The following is a 21,998-nucleotide window of genomic DNA, read 5'->3' as shown; positions in this document are numbered from 1 at the left end:
AGAAAGAAACTGAGGGTTTTGGAGTGGAGGGGATTGAGGGTTAGGTGAGTCTGGTGGTGGGAATTAAGGAGGGCACGTATTGCATGGAGCACTGTGTGTGGAGCATAAACAATGAATCTTGGAACACTGAAAAAATTTTTTAAAAGTTTATTACAGGGTTGGCTTTTCCCCATCATCACCAACACTTGGTCCATTCTCATTTTCTTTGTTTTTTTTTTTTTTTCATAGACTTGTTAAGAGCTGTGGGGTGCTTTCTCACTGGTGTAGAGTTGGGTTTCGCTGATGATTAGTGATGTTGATCACTGATAGACATTTGGTTGTATTCTTTTCCAATATTTTTTTTATATGAGGGACAGACAGAAATTCATCAAGTGCACAGAGGGGCAGAAAGAGAGGGAGAAACAGATTCCTAGGGGATGACAGAGCCCAATGTGGGACTCAATTCCAGGTCGTAATTTGAGCTGAAGGCAGATAATTAATAAACTGAGTCACCTAGAAGCCACCATTTTTTTTATCTTCTATAGAGAAAAGAATATGGAAGACCTTGGCCCAAATTTTTTGAAATATATTATTTATATATGTGAAAGAAAGAAAAAATGAGAAGAGGAGCAGATGGAGAAGAAAGAAAATGTCCAATAGATTCCCAATGAACACAGAGCCTGTGACAGGGCTCAATCCCAGGACCTTTGTCATTACCTGATCAGAAATCAAAAGATGGAGTCAAAATCTACTGAGTCATTCAGATGCCACATCCTTGCCCGAATTTTTTAATCTTGTGATTTGTTAATTTTTATTAATGTGTTTTTGATAGTTTCTGTTGAGGTTAAGGAGTCCCTTCTGCTTTTTAAATGTTAACTCCTTCTCAATATTTGGTTGAGCACTGTCTCCCATTTCATAGGCTACCTTCTTGCGCTGCCAACATTTTTCTGCACACTTTGTAGTTTGATGTAGTCCCACCTGTCTGTCTCTGCTCTTGTTTCCTGTGATTTCACTTTTATAACAAATAAACCATAGCTGAGCAAATGTCATGATGTTTGTTCCCCTTTGTTTTCTTTTTTAAATTTATTTTATTCCTTTAAATTCAAGCTAGTTAACATACAGTGAATTATTAATTTGAGGGGCGGTATTTAGTGCTTCATTAGTTGTGTATAACAGCCAGTGCTCATTACATGATATGTCCTCCCTAATGCCCATCACCCCGTTACCCCATCTCCCCACCCACATCCCCTCTAGCAACCCTCAGTTCTCTATAGTTGAGTCTCTTATGTTTTTGTTTTTTTCTTTTTCATTTCTTTTCAGCATAACAGTATTCATTATTTTTGCACCACACCCAGTGCTCCATGCAATACGTGCCCTCCCCAATGTGGGGGTTTGGGGGTCAGGTTTTTTGCTTAAGTCTTTAATCCACTGTGAGATTTCCTGGATCTATATATCTGTATGTTATAAGATAAGGACCCAATATCATGATTTTGCATGTGGATATCCAACACCATTTGTTATAGACAATATCCTTTCCCCACTGTATTTTCTTAAATAACTTGCGGGGAATATGCTGACTGCATATGAAGACTTTCACTTCTTGTCTCCATAATCCACTGCACTACCTATGAGTATGATTGTATGCTAGTCATAGACCATTGTAGTTAATATACCTCTGCATTATATTTATAAAGAAGGAATATTATGTCCCCAGGAGCTTGGTCTTTCTTCTCATGATTGTGTTGCCACAGCCATGTGCTTTGTATTTCTATATGTATAAGGATTTTTTTTTCTATTTCTGTAAAAAGATCATTGGTATTTTAATGGTTTAATTAACATTAAAATTATTAGAAGAGAAAAAAAGAAATTGAAACTATGCAAATACAAATTCAAGGAGATTGAAATTGGTATTTTGAAGAGAAAAATGTAATTTAAAATCATAGGTAGACTAGAAAAATAGGTAAACCTCAAATAAATACAGAGTTCAAAGAGAAGAAGTAGCTGACACCAAATAAATGAAAAGGAACATGAGGAAAATACTAAGATATTTACAGAGCAACATTGGAATAACAAAAGGAAAATTAGAAAATTTCTAGATTTATCAATACACCAAGACTGTTTCATGAAGAAAAAGGAAATGAACAGAAAAAAACTAATAAGAAGACCAAATTCATAATCTAAAGCCTTCTGCCTCAAAAAGAAAAACAAAAAACAAACCAAAAGTGAACGAACAGACAAAGAAACCAGTCCAGGATCAGATTGTTTTACCTATGAATTACACCAAATATTTAAACAAGAATAAAGGCCAATATTTCTCAGTCTCTTCCCAAAAACCTGACAGGAAAGTAATATGTCCAAATTCATTCTATAAAGCCGGCATGACACCGACAACAAAGCCAGGCAAAGACTCCTCAAGACCTGAAAACTCAGGCCAATATCTCACCTGAACATGCCTGTAAAAATCCAGGCATATTGAATGCAAAGTACATTGAAAAATCATACATGATGACCTAGTGCAAATCGTCCTTCAGAAACAAAAATCACTCAACATACACAGATCAATATATGGGACACTCTGAATTAAGAGAGGGAAGGATTGGATCTACATAATGTTCTCCACTGATGCCTAAAACTATCTGAGAAATTTCAACACATGTTCATCATTAAAGTACCTCAACAATTGAGGAACAGATGGAAATTACCTCCACATGCTCATGGCTATAGATGATAAAACCACACTTTACATCATATTAAACAGTGAGAACCTGAAGCCTTTCCTGTCATGTCAAGAGACAGGCAAGGATGCTCACTCCTACCATGAGTACTCATCATGGTATCATGAAGGAGAATAAGATGTGCAATTCCAAATATGTCATCTGGTCCCTGAGTTACTGTGAACTAAAGTCACTTGAGAACCTGTCAGTGGAAGGACCTTCTGAGCCTCCTTTGTCCTCCTGACAGCAGGAAATCAAGCTCCTGTGGGAAAGTTCCCTTCCCTGTACCAGGAGGGGAGAACCATCCTCAACACCAGAATATGGAATTTAGGGCCCAGAAGACTATGAAAACAAACCTTGTTGGTTCTTCACTAATTTACTGACCCAAATCTTTGCCTTAAATCTTTGCAAACCCAATCTTTTGTTATCTAAGTGGCACAAGTGCTGTCTACTTCGGTCGTTTTCTGAGTTCATATTTTAGGGATCTGATGCATGTGCAAAATGAAATTCATTTTCCCCTTACATCTGTTCTGCAGCTACTGAATATTTCGACCCAAGAAAGAACCCAGAAGATAAGAAGGGAATGTCTTCTACATTGACAACGGGAAGACCTACCCAGAGAAATTAGCCAATAAAAAAATAAATATATTGGGCGCCTGGGTGGCTCAGTGGGTTAAGCCGCTGCCTTCGGCTCAGGTCATGATCTCAGGGTCCTGGGATCGAGGCCCGCATCGGGCTCTCTGCTCAGCAGGGAGCCTGCTTCCCTCTCTCTCTTTCTCTGCCTGCCTCTCCATCTGCTTGTGATCTCTCTCTGTCAAATAAATAAATAAAATCTTAAAAATAAATAAATAAATATATTGAAATCAGTAACAGGAAGAAAAATTCTTTGTTTGCATATGATATGTGTGTTTTTTAAAGACTTTATTTATTTATTTGTCAGAGAGAGAGAGAACAAGATAGCTAGTACAAGCAGGGAGAAAAGCAGGGAGAAAAGCAGGGAGAAAAGCAGGCAGAGGAAGAAGGGTCCCTGCTGAGCAAGGAACCTGATGTGGGTCTCGATCCCAGCACCCTGGGATCATGACCTGAGCTGGAGGCAGAGGCTTAATGATGGAGCCACCCAGGGGTCCCCGCATATGACATGTTCTTATACACAAACACTACAAATGGCACGCTCAGAGAGACAAAAATCTTTGAACTAAACAATGATATCTGGGAAACTCCAGGTTACAAAATCAACATACAAAATAAAGCTATGTCTCCACAGGATAACAACAAATATCTTTAAAAAAAAAAAAAGAAATTGATAAAATAATTCCATTTACACTGATACAGGAAATAAAATATTTTGGGTTAACATTCAATAAGGAGTTGAGACTGTACACTAAAAATGATGAACATTGATGAAAGACTTATAAAAGTGCATAGAGAAATGGAAAGATAACTGTGTTCACAGATTAGAAAACTTCCTCTAGTCACAGTACCATCTAAACAAAGTGATCTTCAAACCTAATGCAATATTTGCTTTCTTAACTAGTAAAGGATGGAATCTAAGACTGGAACTGGCTATATAGTCAGAAGACATGCAAATAGGGCCCTCCCTTTGCTGATTAAAACATCACAGCCAGAAACTTGCAGCTGGGAGAGGAGCCCCACCCCAGGATTCCCAGGTGTTCCGATTCAGTGATTAAGACAGAACACAGACAACTCATCATGGAGTTTGTGCTTGGCTGGGTTTTCCTTTTTGTTCTTTTATTTTTTTAATTATTTATTATTTTTTAATTATTTTATAAACATATAATGTATTTTTATCCCCAGGGGTACAGTTCTGTGAATCGCCAGTTTTTCACTTCCACAGCACTCACCATAGCACATATCCTTCCCAATGTCCATAACCCCACCACCCTCTCCCGACTCCCCTCCCACCAGCAACCCTCAGTTTGTTTTGTGAGGTTGAGTCTCTTATGGTTTGTCTCCCTCACAATCCCATCTTGTTTCATTTATTCTTTTCCTACCCTCCAAGCCCACCATGTTCCCTCTCAACTTCCTCACATCAGGGAGATCATAAATGATCATTGTCTTTCTCTGTTTGGCTTATTTCACTAAGCATGATACCATCTAGTTCCATCCACGTCATCACACATAGCAAGATTTCATTTCTTTTGATGGCTGCATAGTATTCCATTGTGTATATATACCACTCCTTCTTTATCCATTCATCTGTTGAGGACATCTAGGTTCTTGCCATAGTTTGGCTATTGTGGATATTGCTGCTATAAACATTCGGGTGCAGTGTCCCTTCAGATCATTACATTTGTATCTTTAGGGTAAATACACAACAGTGCGATTGCTGGGTCATAGGGTAGTTCTACTTTCCGCTTTTTGAGGAATCTCCATGCTGTTTTCCAGAGTGGTTGCACCAGCTTGCATTCCCACCAACAGTGTAGGATGGTTCCCCTTTCTCTGCATCCTCGCCAGCATCTGTCATTTCCTGACTTGTTAATTTTAGCCATTCTGAATGGTGTGAGGTGGTGTCTCGTTATGGTTTTGATTTGTATTTCCCTGATACCGAGGGATGTGGAGCATTTTTTCAGGTGTCTGTTGACCATCTGGATGTCTTCTTTGCAGAAATGTCTGTTCATGTCCTCTGCCCATTTCTTGATTGGATTATTTGTTCTTTGGGTGTTAAGTTTGCTGAGCCTTTTATAGATTTGGATACTAGTCCTTTATCTGATATCTTGTTTGCATGTGTTGAGTTTGAGGAGTTCTTTTTAGATCCTGGATATCAATCTTTTGTCTGTACTGTCATTTGCAAATATCTTCTCCCATTCTGTGGGTTGCCTCTTTGTTTTCTTGACTGTTTCTTTGCTGTGCAGAAGCTTTTGATTTTAGTGAAGTCCCAAAAGTTTATTTTGGCTTTTGTTTCCTTTGCCTTTGAAGACATATCTTGAAAGAAGTTGCTGTGACTGATATCGAAGAGATTACTGCCTATGTTCTCCTCTAGGATTCTGATGGATTCCTGTCTCACGTTGAGGTCTTTTATCCATTTCGAGTTTATCTTTGTGTACCGTGGAAGAGAATGGTCGAGTTTCATTCTTCTACATATAGCTGTCCAGTTATCCCAGCACCATTTATTGAAGAGACTGTCTTTTTTCCACTGTATATTTTTTCCTGTTTTGTCGAAGATTATTTGACCATAGAGTTGAGGATCCATATCTGGGCTCTCTACTGTGTTCCACTGGTCTATGTGTCTGTTTTTATGCCAGTACCATGCTGTCTTGGTGATCACAGCTTTGTAGTAAAGCTTGAAATTAGGTAACGTGATGCCCCCAGTTTTATTTTTGTTTTTCAACATTTCCTTAGCGATTCGGGGACTCTTCTGGTTCCATACAAATTTTTGGATTATTTGCTCCAGCTCTTTGAAGAATACCGGTGGAATTTTGATCGGAATGGCTGCCGCTGCCCCTCGGAACAATTTGTTACTTGTAATTGTTACTGTAACCCTTGGAGGATCTTACTAGTTGCCAAGCACATTTAGATATGGCCTTAAGAAATATATATACTGGCAACAGGTCTTTGGGGAGAAGGACGATATACGACCGTGAAGCTGGGCAGCTGGGGATGCCTGGCTTGCTCAGGGCAGAATGCTGCCCCTTCACAGAAGCTGGGCAGCTGGGGATGCCCGGCTTGCTCAGGGTGGGAGGCCTCCCCATCACAGAAGCCGGGCAGCCAGGAACGCCTGGCCCGCCCAGGGGGGAATGCCACCTGCTTTAGGGAAGCCGAGCCCCCGGGAACTCCTGGTCAGCTCAGGGTGGAACGAAAACCACCTGCTTCCCTTTTCTGTTATCGCTCCTTTCTCATCCCAGAAAAGCCCGTTGTTAGTTAGGTGTGTCCTTTGAATATGCTTGGTTGTGTCCTTTGAATATGCTTGGTTAACTATAAACTTTATCCTCCTCCTCGCTTGCCTGCAAGACTTGTGACTGATGTTTGACCTTCATTGGTTCTTCTGTTGGCTATTGTTTCTCTCCAATAAAAGTGAGACTGTGGAGTTGCTTGGGACAGCAGTCCTTTTCGACTGTTGTCCCCTGCTCCCAATCTCTTGCAGCTCACTTGTTTGTGCCTAATTCTTCTCCCGTCGCCAACTGGAAGCGGCAAGTGGCACCCGAACGTGGGGCCAGACCAGACCCGATCTGATCAGAAATTATACAGGAGAAGAAGCCCCAACGTGAATTTTGCATGGCCATGCCTTTTTCCCGCTGGTGAGCTGTGGGCCATTATCGCAGGGTATGGGTAATCTAGAGAGCACAAAAGATTATCGCCCTTACGTTTGTTTATTGAGAAGGCTCCTGAAGGCGGGAGGAGCAAAAGTCAGCGAGGGCCAACTTATGGAGCTTTTAAAGGTAATTAAAGAACATTGCTCCTGGTTCCCTATATTAGGGACTTTAGATTTACAAACATGGGGAAAAGTAGGTCACGAGTTAAAACTTTCGTATACTAAAGGAAAGCAAATTCCAGTTACTATATGGCCTACTCGGACCCTCATTCGCTCCGTTTTGGAACCTTTACAAACCCCTGATTCAGAGAGCGATAATGAAAGTTCAGGAGAAACTAAAAAAGAGGAACCTGAACATGCCATCCAGGAGAAGAAAGAAACTATTAAGGCCACCAGAATTTAAAGGACAGTGTTGAAACTGTGGGCAAGCAGGGCACAAATATTAATCTTACTTTTGGATATCAAAATAGGCCAATATGTATCGGCAATCATTCCAGTTGCCTTGTCCCTGGTGATCAGAGATGGTTGGTGGACCTTCCTACTAACAATTATTTGACTAAAGCTCAGTTACATTTACTCTCCATTGAAGGATTCCAAGCCTACAAATAATGGGATCCTAGCTATAATTCAACACCCCCTATTCCCAAATGCAAACCAACACAAAATGTGGTCTGATGAGGGAATTCGCCCTTTATGGAAGGAATGTCGAGCTTCTCACCCCAGTATTGTTATTAATGATTCCTATGGAATTGTATGGGACTGGTCCCCTAAGGGGATGGCAGTCACCAATTGTACTAGGGAACCCTGCTCCCCTCATCAAAAGTTAAAATGGCAAGTTTTTAATGATCCCATTTTACCACAAATCTTAGCTTCAGGAGATGCACCTCTGGTCTGACTTGGGCAAGGACTTTCTATGCCATCTCCTTTTGTTGATTATCATAAAAGACAAAAGAATTTATGGAAGGTCACTACCCCTGTAAGTCACGTAAGAGTTTGGAATGGCTCTTACATTCATCAGTCTAATAACTATGCATTTTCTTTTTTCCTTTGGATGAAGAATGGGTAAGAGCTTGTGTTAGAGATCCTGATGTTTTTGTTATTGGAAAAATGACTTTTATTCATAGTAATAGAGAAATAGACTGTCTAAACTGTAAGATGTTCACCTGTGTAGATAAAAATGTTTATACAGACAATTCTATCATTGTTTTAGCTAGAAGAAGAATAGGCATTTGGCTACTGGTGAAGCACCACTGTGTTTGGGAAGGCTCTCCAGACGTACATATACTTTTGACAGTTTTGAATAACTGGGTCAGTAGGACAAAAAGATTTGTTGGGTTGCTTATAACAGTTATTCTAGGAATTATAGCCATTACTGCTACAGCTACCACTGCAGGAATGGCCTTGCATCAAACTGTACAAACTACACAATTTGTACAGAAGTGGCATGAGAATGCTAGCAAGGCCTGGAATCAACAAACGATCATAGATCAAAAATTAGATGAACGTATCTCTCATTTAGAAACAGCCATGATATACATAGGAGATGATCTTCAGAATATAAAACTTAGACTTCATATTTTATGTGATTGGAATGTTTCTTCTTTCTGTGTTACTCCCCATGCCTATAATGAATCAGAAGTGTCTTGGAGCAAAATTCGCTGACATATTACTAACAATTATGGTGATTATCTAACCTTAAATATTAAACAACTTCAAGATACAATTCTAAGTATTACTCACTCATCATTACAATCCGTTCCAGGAGTGAGTTTTACTCAAAGAATTAATGATATTCTGTCTGATTTAAACCCTTCTGCTTGGATCACACAAACTGGTCTCGGTGTTATAAGTGGAATGATTATTTTTCTTATTGCTATAATCTTTTTATGCTTAGTCCTCAGAAGCATGCAAAAATCCCTCCAATGACTGAAAAATCAAGAAGCTGCAAAATCAACTTCTCTACTCCTTCACAAACAAAAGGGGGGAGATGCCACTGCCCCCCGGAACAATTTGTTACTTAAACTGTAACCCTTGGAGGATTTTACTAGTTGCCAAGCACATGTAGATATGGCCTTAAGAAATACATATACTGGCAACAGGTCTTTGGGGAGAAGGACGATATACGACCGTGAAGCTGGGCAGCTGGGGATGCCCGGCTCGCTCAGGGCGGGAAGCCGCCCCTTCACAGAAGCCAGGCAGCCAGGAATGCCTGGCCCGCCCAGGGGGAAACGCCACCTGCTTCAGGGAAGCCCAGCACCCGGGAACGCCCTCTCAGTTCAGGGTGAATGAAAACCGCCTGCTTCCCTTTTCCATTATTGCTCTTTCTCATCCCAGAAATGCCCGTTGTTAGTTAGGTGTGTCCTTTGAAAATGCTTGGTTAACTATAAACTTTATCCTCCTCCTCGCTTGTCTGCAAGACATGTGACTGATGTTTGACCTTCATTGGTTCTTCTGTTGGCTATTGTTTCTATCCAATAAAAGCGAGACTGTGGAGTTGCTTGGGGCAGCAGTCCTTTTCAACTGTTGTCCCCTGCTCCCAATCTCTTGCAGCTCACTTGTTTGTGCCTAATTCTTCTCCCGTCACTGACTGGAAGCTGCAAATGGCGTTAAAAGTATAGATTGCTCTGGCAGTATAGACATTTTAACAATGTTTATTCTTTGAATCCAAGAGCATGGAATGGTCTTCCATCTTTTTGTGTCTTCTTCAATTTCTTTCATGAGTGTTCTGTAGTTCCTCGAGTACAGATCCTTTACCTCTTTGGTGAGGTTTATTCCCAGGTATCTTATGGTTCTTGGTGCTATAGTAAATGGAATCTATTTTCTAATTTCCCTTTCTGTATTTTCATTGTTAGTGTATAAGAAAGCCACTGATTTCTGTACATTGACTTTGTATCCTGCCATGTTACTGAATTGCTGTATGAGTTCTAGTAGTTTGGGGGTGGAGTCCTTTGGGTTTTCCATATAAAGAATCATGTCATCTGTGAAGAGAGTGAGTTTGACTTCTTCATTGCCAATTTGGATACCTTTTATTTCTCTTTGTTGTCTGATTGCTGTTGCTAGGACTTCTAATACTATGTTGAACAAGAGTGGTGAGAGTGGGCATCCTTGTCATTTGCAAATATTTTCTCCCATTCTGTCAGTTGTCTTTAAGGAAGACACAAAGAAATGGAAAAATGTTCCATGCTCATGGATTGGAAGAACAAATATTGTGAAAATGTCTATACTACCTAAAGCAATCTACACATTTAATGCAATCCTTATCAAAATCCAATCCATTTTTTTCAAAGGAATGGAACAAATTATCCTAAAATGTATATGGAACCAGAAAAGACCTCGAATAGCCAAAGCAATATTGAAAAAGAAAGCCAAAGTTTCCAGACTTCAAGCTATATTACAAAGCTGTCATCATCAAGGCAGCATTTTAATGGCACAAAAACAAACATATCAATCAATGGAACAGAATAGAAAGCCTAGAAGTAGACCCTCAACTCTATGGTCAACTAATCTTGGACAAAGCAGGAAGGAATGTCCAATGGAATAAAGACGGTCTCTTTAACAAATGGTGTTGCAAAAATTGGACAGCCACATGCAGAAAAATGAAATTGGACCATTTCCTTACATCACACATGAAAATAGACTCAAAATGGATGAAGGACCTCAATGTGAGAAAGGAATCCATCAAAATCCTTAAGGAGAACACAGGCGGCAATCACTTCAACCTCAGCCATAGCAACTTCTTCCTAGGAACATCGGCAAAGGCAAGGGAAGCTAGGGCAAAAATGAACTATTGGGATTTCATCAAGAGCAAAAGCTTTTGCACAACAAAGGAAACAGTTAACAAATCCTTTGTGTTCTTTTAAAAGGTAATTTATGGAGAATAATGGACATTAAATATGCAAGTGGATGTGTGTGAGGGAAACAGTGGGTATGTGATAGTTTCCTGACTAGGATGTCTTCTGTCTGCAGGTGTCCAGTGTGGGGTGCAGCTGGTGGAGCCTGGTGGAGACCTGGTGAAGCCTGGGGGGATCCCTGAGACTCTCTGTGCAGCCTCCAGATTCACATTCAGTAGCTACGTCATGAACTGGGTCCGCCAGACTCCAGGGAAGGGGCTGCCGTGGGTCTCAGATATTAGCAATCATGGAAGTAGCACAAGCTACACAGACTTTGTGAAGGGCCGATTCACCATCCCCAGAGACAACAGCAAGAACACGCTATATCTGCAGATGAACAGCCTGAGAGCTGAGGACACAGCCGTGTATTACTGTGTGAGAGACACAGTGAGGGGACCTCAGTGTGAGCCCAGAGACAAACCTCACTGTGGGACAGAATCTGGACCACCAGGGGGTGCACACCACTCACCAATTCTGTCTTTAATCGCCAGAAGCAGCTAAAGATGGTGGTTATGAGCAGGCTTCCTGTCAGGGTGTGGGACTTCCTCTCCATAGAGCAGTTTCCCCACAGGAAGCCTCTCTGGACACATGATTCTGTGCTTACTTCTTCATTCTCTGACTTAGAAACTTTGTTCTAATGGGAAAACAACTACACAAAATTTAAAAAAATAGATATAAATACACAAAATATAGAGTCAGTTACATTGTTTATTCTCATCCCTAAGTACCAATGGATTACAAATATTCTGGTTCTCATCAACTGAACCTTTACAGGAATACCAGCAGCACTCAGTATGCATCCCATGTCCACCTAGCTCACAGTACAAACTTGCTATAAGGAATATTCATGCTGGACATGAGGCTACAGAGGCATCGACAATGCAAAGCAATAGAAGAAAGACCCATAATAGGGTCACTGCCTTAACCATGCTCACAAAATCAATATAGTGACAGTCTGGGAAAGCAGAGGGACCCACAGCCATACATGGTGTGAAAGTGGAGTCTAAAGCTCACACACACACACACACACACACACACACACACACACACGTGTCCGCGTGCATGCACACACACACACACGAGTATGTAAAATCATCATGACCTTTACCATCATGTGTGCTGAGAGTGGGGCAGGCCTCTCAGCAAGCATAAGTGCTTGGATAGAAACAGGGAAGGACACTGGCTCAGGATGTGTGTTGCATGTCAGTGGTGGGGACAGGGTCCTGCTCATGGGAGGGACTTATGAGAAGTCAACCTTCCACCTGCATTGAAGTAAGGAGATCCCCTGGGTCCTTGCTGGATTTCCCATGTGTGGGGTATGAGGAGAAGTGGGAGGAATGAAGATCAAGGAGCTAGCAAGCAATGGTCAAGGGATACAGTGTGATGACAAATTCCACTAATAAAGTACAAAACCAATGAGAACAAAAAGAGAGAAAAGGCCATCCTAAGTAGAAAAAGGTCTGAGTTTCTGGAAAATGAGGAATGATTTATGGAGGCAACACAACAGAATTGCACTATGTTGCTATAGAGAATCTTCATTCTAGTCAGAGTTAAAAAGCACAGTCTAGGTCCATGATGACTGAAAGGAAGTAAGTCCATGAAGTCATTAGGAGGCATACATGTGTCCATCCTCCTTATGAGCCTCACCAATGTTGGAAAAATCTCAACAAAAGGAGAGTCCACAGGTGTTAGGTACACTCTGTGGAGTGTCGGCAGATGTTGCTGCAGAAATGGGTCCTCTCCATGCACTGGTGACCAGGAAAGAAGGCTCCAGGTTTGAGGCAAACAATGGTTGCCATTCCCAGATGGTGCCTGTAGCTCACAGCTGAGGTTAGCAGTGGAATCCAGTGGAGAACATGGGCGATATGGGCACAGTCATAGGCTGGCCACTTGAAATAACTTCCACAGCCTGGTGCCTGAGTTGTGGATTTGCATGTGCACAGGTTCCTTCTGCAGCCTGGCAAGCTCCTTCCATACTGCTCTTCCTTCCGGTGTCTGGCCTCTTCCAGGGAATGGAATTTCTGAGCTTCTACCTCAACATTCTCCTGTCCTGCTGTCTCTTGGCACTCTTCTCCACAGCCAGTGGGAAAGGATCATGATCAACAAGGGATCGTTTCTCTCTCTGGGATCCAAGAGCTCCTGGGACAAGACAGTGCATGGATGAGCCTCAAAGCAAGCTGCTGCTTTCTGCTGCTTCAGATCTTCCTCCAGCTTGTGCTTCCAAGCCTGTGTCTTTGGAGACACCAGTCTCAAAACCAGCAATTCCTGATACACACAGCAACATGGCTACATGCACAAGGATTGAAGCTGAGCCAAAGAAGCCTTACAAAGACAGTACATGTAGTACAATGACCCACTCATGAATTCTACAAAATTAGAGTCTAAGGTGACATGAGAAAAAACAACAACTATATGGGGACAGGGTGAAGAAGGGAAGAGGAAGGAGGAATTCCAAGGAAAGTGGAGGAAATTTTCAGGAGAACTGATTTCCTCACTCTTGATACTGTTGATTTTGACACCTGTGTTTATCATGTCACACACTCCGCCTGTGCGTAGTTCATCCGGTGTCAAGCATATGCACCAAATCTATGAGAGATAATCACAGAGATGACTCAGGAGGAATGCAGAGATAGTGGACAGCTAAAGACTTGAAAAGACACCTTCATGATCTGATGCTGTCTGTAATTCAGGTAAACACTACAACAAGCAAAATCATCCCATCCCCATCACAGGAGGTGTTCTACATTCTTCATGAGCCTGCCCAATCTGTCCTTCAGCTGATTCAGGGATGTAGCAGGTCCTGAGGGGAGGAACACTGTCCCATATCCTGGGATCACTCTCACCCTACAAATGTTCATGGACACCTCACAAAACCTCTCCAGTTTTGAGTGTATGCTCACAGCTTTTATGGGGTACATGACACCTACATTCTGAGATTTTTGCAAATATGGAAAAAACAAAGTAGAAGATATAGCCAAGGTATATACTCTGGAAACATATATAATAAAAATTTATTTTTTTTTCAGAAGTGGTCAATACCACCAAATCAAAGACAGTCACACGTGCTACAATCACTGTCCTCTCTGTCAGCTAATATCCCAATATGCAATACACAGAGGACATGCAAATAGGGCCCTCCCAATGCTGATTAAACCAAGCCAGCCCTGACCCTACAGTTGGGAGAGTAGCATCAGCCCCAGCATTTCCAGGTGTTCCACTCAGCAATCAGAAAGAACACAGACGACACAGCATGGACTTAGTGCTTTTGTGTTTTCCTTCTTCCAGTTTTAAAAGATAATTTATGGAGGACATGGGGAGATGCAGAGAGGAAGTGACTTGGGAGGAAATCAGAGGGGGAGATGAACTATGAGGGACTGTGGACTCTGAGAAACAAACTGAGGGTTTTGGAGGGGAGGGGGTAAAGAGGGTGGGTGAGACTGGTGGGGGGTATTAAGTAGGAGACATACTGCATGGAGCACTGGGTGTGGTGCATAAACAATGAATCTTGGAACACTTAAGAAAATGAGGTTTTTAACAAAGGTAATTTATGGAGAACAGAAGATATTGAGTATGTGACTGAATATGAGTGATAGAAACAGTGGATGTGTGACAAATTCCTGACCAGAATGTCATGTGTCTGCAGGTGTCCAGTGTGAGGTACAGCTGGTGGAGTCTGAGTGAGACCTGGTGAAGCCTGGGGGTCCCTGAGACTCTTGTGCAGCACCTGGATTCACCTTCAGTCGCCATGCCATGAGCTGGTCCACCAGGATCCAGGGAAGGGGCTGCAGTGGTTCTCAGGTGTTAGCTATGATGGAAGTAGCAAATGCCAGGCAGATTCTGTGAAGGGTTGCCCACTATTTCCAGAGACAAAACCAAGAACATGTATCTGCAGAAAAACAGCCTGAGAGCCAAGGATATGGCTATCTTTTACTGTAGGGGAAAGACAGTAAAGGGACATCAGTATGAACTCAGACAAACCTCCCTGCAGGGACACACCAGGGCATCAGCTAAAGAGGCACACAGATCACCAGGGGATGCTCAGGTCACCAGGGGAGACTTAGGTGATCATCAGCATTCAAGAGCAAACAATATCCTTTCCACAAAGGAAGCAGGTGCAGGTGGAGATTAATCGCGTGTTTCCTGGCACAGTTTGGGGCTTCCTTTCCATAAACCAGTTTCCCCAACGAGACTTTCTAGAATTATTTGATCTTACTTCTTACATCTGTGAATAGAAATGTTGGCTATCATAGAAGAAAACTGTATGTACATTCACCGAATGCAGGAAGTCACTTACACTTGATGAATCTTTTCCCTCAATGACAATTACAGACATTCTCTTTTTTTCTTTTTTTTGTTTTTTGCATTTTATTTTATTTTATTTTATTTTATTTTATTTTATTTTATTTTTTATAAACATATAATATATTTTTATCCCCAGCGGTACAGGTCTGTGAATCACCAGGTTTACACACTTCACATCATTCATCATAGCACATACCTTCCCCAACGTCCATAACCACCCTCTCCCAATCCCCCTCCCACCATCAACCCTCAGTTTGTTTTGTGAGATTAAGAGTCACTTATGGTTTGTCTCCCCCCCAATCCCATCTTGTTTCATTTACTCTTCTCCTACCCCCTTAACCCCGCATGTTGCATCTCCTCTCCCTCATATCAGGGAGATCATATGGTAGTTGTCTTTCTCCGATTAACTTATTTCGCTAAGAATGATACCCTCTAGTTCCATCCACATCGTCGCAAATGGCAAGATTTCATTTATTTTGATGGCTGCATAGTATTCCATTGTGTATATATACCACATCTTCTTTATCCATTCATCTGTTGATGGACATCTAGGTTCTTTCCATAGTGTGGCTATTGTAGACATTGATGCTATAAACATTCGGGTGCACGTGCCCCTTCGGATCACTACGTTTGTATCTTTAGGGTAAATACCCAGCAGTGCAATTGCTGGGTCATAGGGTAGTTCTATTTTCAACATTTTGAGGAACCTCCATGCTGTTTTCCAGAGTGGTTGCACCAGCTTGCATTCCCACCAACAGTGTAGGAGGGTTCCCCTTTCTCCGCATCCTCGCCAGCATCTGTCATTTCCTGACTTGTTCATTTTAGCCATTCTGACTGGTGTGAGGTGATATCTCATTGTGATTTTGATTTGTATTTCCTGATGCTGAGTGATATGGAGCACTTTTTCATGTGTCTGTTGGCCATCTGGATGTCTTCTTTGCAGAAATGTCTGTTCATGTCTTCTGCCCATTTCTTGATTGGATTATTGGTTCTTTGGGTGTTGAGTTTGCTAAATTCTGTATAGATTTTGGACACTAGCCCTTTATCTGATATTTCATTGGCAAATATCTTCTCCCATTCTGTCAGTTGTCTTTTGGTTTTGTTAACTGTTTCCTTTGCTGTGCAAAAGCTTTTGATCTTGATAAAATCCCAACAGTTCATTTTTGCCCTTGCTTCCCTTGCCTTGGCGATGTTCCTAGGAAGATGTTGCTGTGGCTGAGGTCGAAGAGGTTGCTGCCCATGTTCTCCTCAAGGATTTTGATGGATTCCTTTCTCACATTGAGATCCTGCATCCATTTTGAGTCTATTTTCGTGCGTGGTGTAAGGAAATGATCCAATTTCATTTTTCTGCATGTGGCTGTCCAATTTTCCCAACACCATTTATTGAAGAGGCTTTCTTTTTTCCATTGGACATTCTTTCCTGCTTTGTTGAAGATAAGTTGACCATAGAGTTGAGGGTCTATTTCTGGGCTCTTTCTTCTGTTCCATTGATCTATGTGTCTGTTTTTGTGCCAGTACCATGCTGTCTTGATGATGACAGCTTTGTAATAGAGCTTGAAGTCCGGAATTGTGATGCCACCAACTTTGGCTTTCTTTTTCAATATTCCTTTGGCTATTCGAGGTCTTTTCTGGTTCCATATAAATTTTAGGATTATTTGTTCCATTTCCTTGAAAAAAATGGATGGTACTTTGATAGGAATTGCATTAAATGTGTAGATTGCTTTAGGTAGCATAGACATTTTCACAATATTTATTCATCCAATCCAGGAGCATGGAACATTTTTCCATTTCTTTGTGTCTTCCTCAATTTCTTTCATGAGTATTTTATAGTTTTCTGAGTATAGATTCTTAGTCTCTTTGGTTAGGTTTATTCCTAGGTATCTTATAGTTTTGGGTGCAATGGTAAATGGGATGGACTCCTTAATTTCTCTTTCTTCTGTCTTGTTGTTGGTGTAGAGAAATGCAACTGATTTCTGTGCATTGATTTTATATCCTGACACTTGACTGAATTCCTGTACAAGTTCTAGCAGTTTTGGAGTGGAGTCTTTTGGGTTTTCCACATAGAGTATCATATCATCTGCAAAGAGTGATAGTTTGACTTCTTCTTTGCCGATTTGGATGCCTTTAATTTCCTTTTGTTGTCTGATTGCTGAGGCTAGGACTTCTAGTACTATGTTGAATAGCAGTGGTGATAACGGACATCCCTGCCGTGTTCCTGACCTTAGCACAAAAGCTTTCAGTTTTTCTCCATTGAGAATGATATTTGCGGTGGGTTTTTCATAGATGGCTTTGATAATATTGAGGTATGTGCCGTCTATCCCTACACTTTGAAGAGTTTTGATCAGGAAGGGATGCTGTACTTTGTCAAATGCTTTTTCAGCATCTATGGAGAGTATCATATGGTTCTTGTTCTTTCTTTTATTAATGTGTTGTATCACATTGATTGATTTGCGGATGTTGAACCAACCTTGCAGCCCTGAAATAAATCCCACTTGGTCGTGGTGAATAATCCTTTTAATGTACTGTTGAATCCTATTGGCTAGTATTTTGGCGAGAATTTTTGCATCTGTGTTCATCAAGGATATTGGTCTGTAGTTCTTTTTTTTGTTGGGATCCTTGTCTGGTTTTGGGATCAAGGTGATGCTGGCCTCATAAAATGAGTTTGGAAGTTTTCCTTCTATTTCTATTTTTTGGAACAGTTTCAGAATAGGAATTAGTTCTTCTTTAAATGCTTGGTAGAATTCCCCCGGGAAGCCGTCTGGCCCTGGGCTTTTGTTTGTTTGGAGATTTTTGATGACTGTTTCAATCTCCTTACTGGTTATGGGTCTGTTCAGGCTTTCTATTTCTTCCTGGTTCAGTTGTGGTAGTTTATATGTCTCTAGGAATGCATCCATTTCTTCCAGATTGTCAAATTTGTTGGCGTAGAGTTGCTCATAGTATGTTCTTATAATTGTCTGTATTTCTTTGGTGTTCGTTGTGATCTCTCCTCTTTCATTCATGATTTTATTTATTTGGGTCCTTTCTCTTTTCTTTTTGATAAGTCTGGTCAGGGGTTTATCAATCTTATTAATTCTTTCAAAGAACCAGCTCCTAGTTTCGTTGATTTGTTCTATTGGTTTTTTTGGTTTCTATTTCATTGATTTCTGCTCTGATCTTTATGATTTCTCTTCTCCTGCTGGGTTTAGGGTTTCTTTCTTGTTCTTTCTCCAGCTCCTTTAGGTGTAGGGTTAGGTTGTGTACCTGAGACCTTTCTTGTTTCTTGAGAAAGGCTTGTACCGCTATATATTTTCCTCTCAGGACTGCCTTTGTTGTGTCCCACAGATTCTGAACCGATGTGTTTTCATTATCATTTGTTTCCATAAATTTTTTCAATTCTTCTTTAATTTCCTGGTTGACCCATTCATTCTTTAGAAGGATGCTGTTCAGTCTCCATGTATTTGGGTTCTTTCCAAATTTCCTCTTGTGATTGAGTTCTAGCTTCAGAGCATTGTGGTCTGAAAATATGCAGGGAATGATCCCAATCTTTTGATACCGGTTGAGACTTGATTTAGGACCAAGAATGTGATCTATTCTGGAGAATGTTCCATGTGCACTAGAGAAGAATGTGTATTCTGTTGCTTTGGGATGAAATGTTCTGAATATATCTGTGATGTCCATCTGGTCCAGTGTGTCATTTAAGGCCTTGATTTCCTTGTTGATCTTTTGCTTGGATGATCTGTCCATTTCAGTGAGGGGAGTGTTAAAATCCCCTACTATTATTGTATTCTTGTTGATGTGTTTCTTTGATTTGTTATTAATTGGTTTATATAGTTGGCTGCTCCCACGTTAGAGGCATAGAGACTTAAAATTGTTAGATCTTCTTGTTGGACAGTTCCTTTGAGTATGATATAGTGTCCTTCCTCATCTCTTATTATAGTCTTTGGCTTAAAATCTAATTGATCTGATATAAGGATTGCCACTCCTGCTTTCTTCTGATGTCCATTAGCATGGTAAATTCTTTTCCACCCCCTCACTTTAAACCTGGAGGTGTCTTCGGGGTTTAAGATGAGTTTCTCGTAGGCAACATATAGATGGGTTTTGTTTTTTTATCCATTCTGATACCCTGTGTCTTTTGATTGGGGCATTTAGCCCATTAACATTCAGGGTAAGTATTGAGAGATATGAATTTAGTGCCATTGTATTGCCTGTAAGGTGACTGTTATTGTATATTGTCTCTGTTTCTTTCTGATCTACTACTTTTAGGGTCTCCCTTTGCTTTGAGGACCCCTTTCAATATTTCCTGTAGAGCTGGTTTGGTATTTGCAAATTCTTTCAGTTTTTGTTTGCCCTGGAAGCTTTTAATCTCTCCTTCTATTTTCAATGATAGCCTAGCTGGATATAGTATTCTTGGCTGCATGTTTTTCTCATTTAGTACTCTGAATATATCATGCCAGCTCTTTCTGGACTGCCAGGTCTCTCTGGATAAGTCTGCTGCAATTTAATATTTTTACCATTGTACATTACAGACTTCTTTTCCCGGGCTGCTTTCAGGATCTTCTCTTTGTCACTAAGACTTGTAAATTTTACTATTAGGTGACGGAGTGTGAACCTATTCTTATTGATTTTGAGGGGGGTTCTCTGAACTTCTTGAATTTTGATGCTTGTTCCCTTTGCCATATTGGGGAAATTCTCTCCAATATACCTTCTGCTCCCCTCTCTGTTTCCTCTTCTTCTGGAATCCCAATTATTCTAATGTTGTTTCGTCTTATGGTGTCACTTATCTCTCGAATTCTCCCCTCCTGGTCCAGTAGCTGTTTGTCCCTCTTTTGCTCAGCTTCTTTATTCTCTGTCATTTGGTCTTCTATATCGCTAATTCTTCCTTCTGCCTCATTTATCCTAGCAGTGAGAGCCTCCATTTTTGATTGCACCTCATTAATAGCTTTTTTGATTTCAACTTGGTTATCTATTAGAACTTTTATTTCTCCATAAAGGGCTTTTATATCTCCCGAGAGGGTTGCTTTAATATCTTCCATGCCTTTTTCAAGCCCGGCTAGAACCTTGAGAATCGTCATTCTGAACTCTATATCTGACATATTACCAATGTCTGTATTGATTAGGTCCCTAGCCTTTGGTATTGCCTCTTGTTCTTTTTTTGTTGTTGTGAATTTTTCTGCCTTGTCATTTTGTCCAGATAAGAGTTTATGAAGGAGCAAGTAAAATACTAAAAGGGTGGCAACAACCCCAGGAAAATATGCTTTAGCCAAATCAGAAGAGATCCCAAATTGTGAGGGGGGCGAAAGGGGATAAAAAGGGGTTCAAAAAGAAAAAAAAAAACTATTTTAAAAAAGAAAGCCGATAAAGAAAAAATATAAAAAGAGGAAAAAAATATATATATATTAGATAAACTAAAAAACGTTAAAAAAGAAAACGGTAAAAGTTAAAAAAAATTAGTAGAAGAAGAGAAAAAGAAAAAAAATTGAAAAAGAAAAAAAATTAAATTAACTGCAAGGCTAAAAAATCATGGGGAGAAAGCCATGAGTTCCGTGCTTTGCTTTATCCTCCTCTGGAATTCTGCTGCTCTCCTTGGTATTGAAACTGCACTCCTCGGTAGGTGAACTTGATCCTGGCTGGGTTTCCCATTGATCTTCTGGGGGAGGGGCCTGTTGTAGTGATTCTCAAGCGTCTTTGCCCCAGGCGGAGTTGCACCGCCCTTACCCGGGGCCGCGCTGAGTAATCCGCTCGGGTTTGCTTTCGGGAGCTTTTGTTCCCTGAGCGCTTTCTGTAGAGTCCGGAGGACGGGAGTGAAGATGGCGGCCTCCCAGTCTCCGGCCCGGAGGAGCCGAGAGCCCGGGGCCCCACTCTTCAGTGCGCCCTCAGAGAACAGCGCCCAATGACTCCCGTCACCCTGGCCTCCGGCTGCGCTCTGAGCTGACCGAGCCTGCGACCAGTTCAAGGTAACCCCGAGCTGAGAGTCACTCCTTGGCTCTGTCTCTGCAGCCGGCTTCCCCGCTCCAATACCGGTAAGCTCTGCGACACTCAGACACCCCCGATCCTTCTGCGACCCTGCGGGACCTGAGGCCACGCTGACCCCGCCTGGGCTTCACCCCAGTTAAGCCTCTGGAGCGATGTCCCTCAGCGGAACAGACTTTTAAAAGTCCCGATTTTGCTCCGTTGCTCCGCCGCTTGCCGGGAGCCGGCCCCTCCCCCGCGGTCTATCTTCCCGTCGCTTTGGATTCACTTCTCCGCCAGTCCTACCTTGCAGAGAGTGGTTGATTTTCTGTTTCTGGAATTGCTGTTCTTCTTCTCTTCAATCTCCCGTTGGATTTGTAGGTGTTTGCAATCTTTAGATAAGCTATTTAGCTGACCTCTCGCTACCCGAAGTAGTCTCAGCTGCTACTTCTCCGCCATCTTGACTCCTCCCCCAAAACTCACCCATTTTAACTGTCAGTTTGGAGATTTTTGATGACTGTTTCTATCTCCTTACTGGTTATGGGTCTGTTCAGGCTTTCTATTTCTTTCTGGTTCAGTTGTGGTAGTTTATATGTCTCTAAGAATGCATCCATTTCTTCCAGATTGTCAAATTTTTTGGCGTAGAATTTCTTATAATTGTCTGTATTTCTTTGGTGTTAGTTTTGATCTCCCCTCTTTCATTCATTATTTAATTTATTTGGGTCCCTTCTCTTTTCTTTTTGATAAGTCTGGCCAGGGGTTTATCAATCTTATTGATTCTTTCAAAGAACCTGTTCCTAGTTTCATTGATTTGTTCTATTGGGTTGTTTTTTTTTTTTTTTTTTTTGGTTTCTATTTCATTGATTTCTGCTCTGATCTTTATGATTTCTCTTCTCCTGCTGGGTTTAGGCTTTC

At 41.2% G+C, this 21,998-nt stretch overlaps 1 long non-coding RNA gene across 1 annotated transcript in view; it reads right to left on the bottom strand.

Moving 5' to 3' along the window:
• Positions 1-11,107: 11,107 nt before the first annotated feature.
• LOC125104252 (uncharacterized) overlaps positions 11,108-21,998 on the bottom strand; it is a 337,467-nt gene continuing 326,576 nt past the window's right edge. The window contains exon 3 of the long non-coding RNA XR_007128623.1: positions 11,108-11,250. This is a non-coding gene — a long non-coding RNA (uncharacterized LOC125104252). The remainder of the gene's footprint in view (positions 11,251-21,998) is intronic.

The sequence above is a fragment of the Lutra lutra genome, chromosome 7 (genome assembly GCF_902655055.1).
Source record: "Lutra lutra chromosome 7, mLutLut1.2, whole genome shotgun sequence".
In the NCBI taxonomy this organism is placed as follows: domain Eukaryota; kingdom Metazoa; phylum Chordata; class Mammalia; order Carnivora; family Mustelidae; genus Lutra; species Lutra lutra.
Note: the sequence above shows the minus strand (reverse complement) of the source record. Positions and strands in the feature narration are given on the sequence as shown.